The sequence below is a fragment of the Panicum virgatum genome, chromosome 6K, assembly GCF_016808335.1.
Source record: "Panicum virgatum strain AP13 chromosome 6K, P.virgatum_v5, whole genome shotgun sequence".
NCBI lineage: Eukaryota > Viridiplantae > Streptophyta > Magnoliopsida > Poales > Poaceae > Panicum > Panicum virgatum.
The window spans coordinates 30975949-30983654 of record NC_053141.1 but is presented as its reverse complement, the minus strand read 5'-3'; the positions used below and the strand labels follow the sequence as shown (position 1 = coordinate 30983654).

General features: G+C 49.1%; 1 long non-coding RNA gene and 1 pseudogene across 1 annotated transcript; both read left to right on the top strand.

The window, feature by feature from the left end:
* The first annotated feature begins 370 nt into the window (after nucleotides 1–370).
* On the top strand, nucleotides 371–4334 carry LOC120713380 (annotated as a pseudogene).
* Nucleotides 4335–6209: 1875 nt separating this feature from the next.
* LOC120713602 lies at nucleotides 6210–7339 on the top strand. The gene is made up of 2 exons (XR_005691213.1): nucleotides 6210–6486; nucleotides 6624–7339. It is a non-coding gene; the product is annotated as an uncharacterized LOC120713602 (long non-coding RNA).
* Nucleotides 7340–7706: the final 367 nt, after the last annotated feature.

Genomic DNA, 7706 nt, shown 5'->3' with positions numbered 1-7706 from the left:
TACATCCTCATGAGAGTGGCTCTGCATGGCCACCGGCACCGGCGACGACGACGGGGAGGTGAGAGGCAAGGGCGGTGACAGCAAGATGGCCAAGACGGTATCGTCCTCCTCTTCGACCGTCTCCACATCGTCCTCCACCGCAGAGGCAGCCGTGTCGGAGACGTCCTCGTCGGTGTCCCTTCCTTCGCTCCGCCCCCTATCCGTCGCGCCGTCGGCCGCCGTCGTCGCCGCAGCGGTTGACTCCCTCCGCAGGCTCGTTGTCGCATGGCCAGCGGCCGTGGTGCTCCACGACCTGTCTACACTCGAGGCCACCTCCACCTCCGACGCGCGGCGGACGCCGCCACAGCCATGAGCTTCGTGAAGTGCGCGACCACCATGTCGTGGGCTCCAAATTCTTCCAAACAAAAAATTTCCCTGTGCACACACCGGCGGCCACCATGTCGATCCCCGGCAACGGCCACCTCCCAGCCTCCGCCTCCCTTCCTGACCACTCCTACGCTTCGGACCCCAATGCGGAACCGGAAGCTAACTACGGCCCCATAGCGGAGGCTGCCACGCCTCACCACTGCCTCGAGGCCGGCAATGGCATCTCCGCCTTGGATCTCGCCTCCGACGATGACAAGGAGGCGGACGGAGAGGAAGAAGAGCGGGAGGAGGGGGACTTGATGGTGGGGAAGGCTGCGGCGCAGGCATTCTTGGAGGACGAGCGCCGTCGCCGTGCCCCGCTGCCTGAGGGCACCGCGGCACGGATCATGGACGCGATGCACGGCGTGGAGTTCCCGGTGCGCCGCCGGCGTGGGCGAGCAGCGTCCCAGAGGACCAGTGGGTCGACCGCCTCAGCTCGCTCCGCTCCGGCCGCTCCAACTGGTCTGAGAAGAGCACGCCGACACTCCCTCCACCGAGCCCTCCTGACGCGGGCGCTCCAGTCCCGGGGCAAGCACGCCGGCGTGCACTTGTAGCGAAAATGGCCTCTCATGCCATATTTTAATATAATGTTTTGGTGATTGATATAGATAACACAACACTTGGACTAATATAATTGTTAAGATGACCATTCTCAGGCTTTTAGGTTCAAGTGATGACAAAGAGAAGATAGGCGTAGCTAGGCCCGAAGGGCCACACCAACGGTGGTTCCGCTAACCGATTAGCGGACGGGGGTCAAGGGGGAGCCGCCCCTCGCGGGTCTCAGGGCAGCGTCCTGAAACCTCTTCAGTCCAAAGGACAAAAATTAAAGAGACTGCAAAGAAAGCAAGTCAAAGAAATCAAGACAGAGATACTTTTAGTATCACCGGTTGAACCGACACTGAGAAAATCACATACGTCGGTGCATTGACTTGGAGCACACCAGGAATTTTGGTTTCACCAGTTGAACCAACGTTAGGGAAGTTGAATACGTCGGTGCAATGGACCCAGAAGCTGTGGCCAGGTCTATACACCGGATGAACCGACGATTGGGTCTTGGTGAACATCGGTGCAGTTGTCCAGAGAGTTGGTTTTTCAGAGTTCACAGGACAACTACACTCACCGGTTAAATCGACGCAGCATCGGTTGATTGCCCGTACACGTAACGGCTAGTGTTTGAGGCGGGCAGTTTAGTATCACTGGTTGAACCGACGATGGCTATTGGAGGTGCGTCGGATTAACCAGCGTTAAGTATTTTTCTGGCAGCTTTTCTCCAACAGCTATTTTTGCTTGTGCTGCCTATATATACCCCCAAGGCCGGGTCATTTGAGGTAGCTAGAGTTGCTAAAGCATACTACACTTGAAGAACACCTCCAACCACCATAGAGCTTCATTGTACATCATATAGGCTTAAGCACACTTGTGAGAGTGCTTAGTGCTTGGTTAGGCTTAGCTCTTGAGAGAGTAAAGCTTGAGTGAAAGCCTTGCTGCGGCAAGCATCTTGTGTACTCGTCGTGTGACCCTCCGACTTGGTGTGGAGTGGCAACGACACTTTGTGCGGGGAAGGAGACCCCTCTTGGTGAGAAGCTCCAATAGTGAAGATGGTGCCGTTGGTGACGCTTTGAGAGAGACGGTGGTGGTGGCCTTGTCTTGGTGACTTGGCGCCACTTAGCCTTTGCTTGCCGGAAGTCTTGGTGGCAAACGCAAGACGGTGATCAAGCGAAGAGACTTGGCATCACACTTGTTCTTGTTGGACAAGTGGCCGTGGACGTAGGGAGGGACTTGGTGTCCTAACCGAACCACATTAAATCGTGTGTCTTGGTGTCTTCACGGGAGTTTGCATATTCTCTCACTTATCTCTTTACTTACCATATTATGTTTCTGCATTTACTCTATCTTGCGTACCTTTACTTTCCTAGTTAGTTTGATTAGGATTGGCTATAGGTTGCAAGTCTTTTAGGGGTAAGTAGAGAGTAGCACAAATAAACCTTACTCATAACTAGCATGTGTAGGACGTGTTAGGTTTATCTCTTGCAAATAGATTGAGCCCTAGGATAGAAAGTGATTAGCGACCCTATTCACCCCCTCCCCCTCTAGGGTCGGACACCCTGGTGATCCTTACAGCGCTCCGCCGGGCCCTCCGCGGGCGAGGACGCCGTGGCTTCCTCCGCCGGGGCTCCGCCGCCGTGGGTGAGCAGGCTGACACGCCTTCGGCCCTCCGCCGCTGCGTGGGGAGAGAGAAAGAGATAGAATGGGAGGAAGAGGGTGAAGGTAGAAGATAGCAACTTTGGAGGTTTTTTTTTGCATATATTCATACCACGTGGCGCTATGTCAAGGGGTATGGACCAAAGTGGCACAATTTAACAAGTTCAGGGTGCTAAATTTCGATTTTGTGAGTTCGTGGACCTAAGTGGCACATTAGGACAAGTTTGTGGGCCGCGGATGTATTTAACTCTTGTATTTATTTTCTGATAGTAGTGCTGAGCCCTGCGGGTGTAGTTGATGGTTCTTTGTTAAGAGCGCATCATATTTTTCTACCTATAGTAGGTCATGTATGAGATTAGAATATTTGGCATATTTGTGCCAATGGTATTGCTGATGCAATAACCGATTCGAAAGGAAAAATATAGATAATGTCTTTTTTATTATATCTGTATTATCTATAATTTGATCACAAAACTGAAGCTTGCAACAAATTTTGGCCACTAGAGAATTCTATTCTGCGATAGATTTGAAATTCATGAGGCGAAGTAGTGACTACTCACGCCATGCTTCTGGTAAAATGATTGCCCTATGTTAATCATAATATTCTTTGAGTGCAACCCAAAGTTTGAATGGATCCTTTTCCAATATCTTGAGATCTAGGTGAAAAATGGTGTCTGAAGAATTGTGATGTTGGTTGTGTCTGAAACATGGGCTGGTGTATGGGTTTATTGATGCCGTCAATAAAATCTTTGCTGTTAGCAATATTTTGACAAGTGTAGCCCAGGATAGATATTTATGACTATCTGCTGTAGTTTTAGTGAAATCCATATTAACTAGATGAGCCATTTTTCTACATGAAAGATCATGTATATGATTAATCTACTGAGGTAAATTAAAATTTATGTGTGTAAATTTATGCAAAATAATGAAATCAAGTTGATTTATGAATCATATTTTAAGGTATAGTGATTTAAATAGTGTAACTATTTTTATAATATTCCTACGAGAATAATTGACTTGATAGTTTTAATATATACAAATTTAATTGTATAGAATATGTTGGATATACACATTATAGGTAATCATCATAAAATATAGACCTTTAGTAACGGGCAAGTAACTTGCTGCCTAAAAGCATGGTATCAGGGCAAATAAATTCTTAAAGAACTTATTACAGCGATGCCTAGGTCTCAATTACCTTGTGTTTTTCCAAAAAGTCAGATTTATATATCTTAATTTGAATTTTGCATATTGCTACTTAATGTAGAATGTAAATCAAGTGCCATATTTGCAATGATACAAGTATAATAAATAGCACATGAAAAATTGTTCGAAAATAATATTTGCATACCTAATTTGAGATCTGCAGATCACATATATACAACTAGTGGTAATTATATAATATTCATATTATTTTGATGCTAATTTCTAAACTTGATAGTCTAGATAACTAGTGACAACAATTATGCAAATTTAGAATAATCTGAAGACTAAAATGGAACAATTTAGAGCCTCAATTATATACATACAGAATTGAATATACTTAAATATGTAAATAGATCGAGATTTGAGGCCTAAATGCAAAATTGAATGGACGATAGGGGGCTTTCATTTGCAGGTGGCTCGATTGGGCTGGTTGGCCTGTTGGCCTGCTCCTGCCTGTGGGCCGTGGGCCGTTTAAGGGTCAGGGAGGGGCGGTTACAGGGATTGTGGCCTCCACCCCGTGAATCGCCGCCGCCTTCCTGTGCCGCGCCTCCTCGCCTTTGCGCGGCCGTTCGCGATGCGCCGCCGCTCCTGGGTACCACCACTGCCGCGCCATGGAGGGCTGCTGGCGCCGGTGTGCGCCACTGGCGCCGACGCCATTGGCGCCCTCGTCTGCGCCTTCCCCTTCTCTTCTTGCCTCGATCCGGCCCCCCATGCGCCGGTTGTGGACCGGCCGCCGGCCATTGTCCGCGATGTGGCTGCCGGCGAGGAAGGATTGGCTGCCGTGGGTGGAGAAACCGGCGTCGTGGGCGCCGTCCTTGGTGGAGGAGAAGCAACCGCCGCCAATGGCGGAGATGCGGGTGCCGCCGAGGCCGCTGCTGCGGTGTTGACGGCCATGAAGGAGATGAAGTAAGGGCCGCCGACGTTCGGGCCCAGACCGATGGCCTGTGGCCAGGAATGGGGAGGTGTCCCGTCGTCGAAGGTGAGGGCTCTGATTGCGAGGATGCGGGTGCCGGCGAGGCCGGCGCAGGGTGCACGCTGCCGAGGGCAGTGTCACCGCTGGCGGTGGAGTTGTGGGTGCCGCCGTCGATGGCGGCCATGTAGAGGCCGTTCATGTGTGCTGCGCCGCCGATGACGGCCTAGCGAACTTCGGCGAGGATTCGTCGTCGTTGAAGAACGGTGGTGCGTTCTTCTTTTGTCATTCAAAGAAATGTAAATGAACGGAGTCTAGTCTTACTCGTTGAAATTCATGGCCTAATTCCTGTTTGTTTTTGCTGTGGTTGTGTAGAGGATGGACTCTACATCTTCTCTGCCAAATTCTTGTCGAGTTTCCTAGAGGCCAAAGACCGAGAGTTCTTCCCGGCGAGTTTGCCTTGGGGAAGGGGTGGAACTCGGCGAGTTGTGTGTTTCTCTGGTGAGTGCAGTCTTCTCGTCGAGTTCGACAGGCCTTCGGCATGTTCTCTTGCGCTCAATAGTAGAACTAATGTGTCTGATAACGTGTTAGAATGAAAGTAGAAAGAGAGAATTAAAGGATTGAGGGAATGAATGATCGATTGACTTGATTGATGAGGGATTACAGTTTATATACAAGACCAAGAAGCCCGAAGGGACATGCCTCTTCGGTATGGCCCCTTCGGGATGGCCCTTTCCGGATGGCTCCTTCGGAGTGGCCCCTTCATAAATTACTAATTAACTAATTATAATAATTGATCACTAATTTAATTTTCTTCACAACAAAAATATAAAAAAAATAATTACATGTTAATTTGGCACAACAAGCAAGGTGGTACTAAACCACCACATCAAAACCAGAATTGGATCACATGGGCTAACATTAACAACTAAGAGATATTGAGCAGTGTATTACATTGATCCTACCTTAAGACTGAACTCACCAACCTACCCATCCCACCTCCCATCCCGTCTCCTATTTCAAACTCCACACTGCAAACAGTACATGCTACAGTGCGGAACAGTGAAAAGAACGTCCACGTCAGCCTCCCACCTCCCTCCCACCGCCCGCTGGTGAGTTCAGTCTAATAATTGACACTCCCAGCAGCCACTCCTATGCAGCATAAATGTTCAGAACCACAGCTGTTCAGTACACGGACATACCATAGGTCTATCCGCACGCACATGAACACATGTAGAGAGGATTATTCAAGCTTTCCATACCATCTATATAACATCATTCGCCCAAAACTTCTTATGACCTTGCTCCATAGTCCTCACATATATATATATATATATATATATATATATATATATATATATATATATATATATATATATATATATATATATATATATATAGTAGTGCTATATGGTACCTGGGTACAGAATAAGTATTCAGTACCCGAACCCAACCCGTCCGACCTGACTCGATCCCCACAGGGCACCTGCCCCCGTCCGGTTTTTTTTCCCTCGCCGGTTCCTCTCGTCCGCACAGTTTTTTTTCCTCCCCCAGACCCAGCTCGTAATAGATCGTGGGACAATTCGGTTTTCAATTTCTCGCGACTCCACCGTCGCGGCGTCCGTTGCGAGCTCCACGAGGTTGCTCCGCTCTCGCCGCCGCCGCCGCCCCAGGGTCCGTTCCGCCGCCGCCGCCGTCGATAGCCGGTCGGAGTCCTGCGACCCGATCCACCTAACGTGCGGGAACTCATCCATTGGCTCAAGGTCCCATTCAATCCTTTCCCGTCGATTTCTGTTCGGAATCCACGCCTGACTTTTCCTCTGATTTTTGCGTGGTTCTTGGTTTCTTGTTGTGGCGAGGCATCCCGACATCCTGCATCTGTTTTGATTTGAAACACCAGTTCCTGTTTCGAAAAAAAGAAAGAATCAGCAGATCCGCTCCAAGGTCCGTGTGATGAGGCACTGAATTGGGTCGGAGGTCACAGATCCCAACCGGATCAAGCTGTAGATTGAAGACCAGCTGCTACTCCAGCGAGATCTCCCAGCAGCTCAGAGAAAGAAGCTAGCGGCGGACCCTGTCCTCCTCTCGACGGCTGCGCCAGGCAGACAAGGACGCAGACTACGGGCGTGGTAGGGACGACGATCTGGGCGGATCAGGTATGGCACGGCAGCCTCTTTGGTCCAACTCCATGCGATGCGCGGCAGGAGCAAGCCCAGGCATTGGTCCCCAGCATCCCAGGCATGGCTCATCCGCCTCCATGAACAGACATCCAGGTTAGTCCCATGAGGTGACTGTTGACACCATCGTTTATTTCATTTTTGTGTATGAATTTTTGACTGCTGAACTTGGTGATGCTGACCATGGTGTTCCTCTGCAACGACACTGGCATCACCTGTGACCATGCTGGCTGCATGAGATTTTCGAGCTCTGGGATGGCAAGTTCAAGCTGCCGAGCGACCGTCATGTTGCATGTGGAGCTAGCCTTGTGCCGCGTCGCTCTAGTGTGTGAAGATTCGATCTTTGTGATCCTAACATGTGAATTGTGTTGACAAAATCTGTGTGTTCAAACTGCAAAATGCTAGCTTTGATGACCACTGAAATGATCTGGTTTCGCCCGAATTGTACTCAAGTTGGAAATTTTAGCTTTTTATACATGGTAGAGACAAACCAGCCATTGATGAATGAAACAGATACTGGTTGTTACGACAACAAGGTGAGAATGTAAATTGCTAGCTTTTCCGAGCTCAACTGCAATGAATGATAGTAAAAAAGACTTGCCACAACTCAATTCAAATAAATCAGTGATTATGTAGTACGGTATTAAAAATTCCTTTCAACGAGCAGATAAAGGTACCAAATCAAACAAGTTTGCAAGCCTTTGGATCCGGTTGTAAAAGGCAACCAGCCACGACCCCCACGACCCAGGTCGGAAAAAAGAAAAAAAACAGAAACAGTAGCGACTCCCACGACCCCAGGTCGGGAA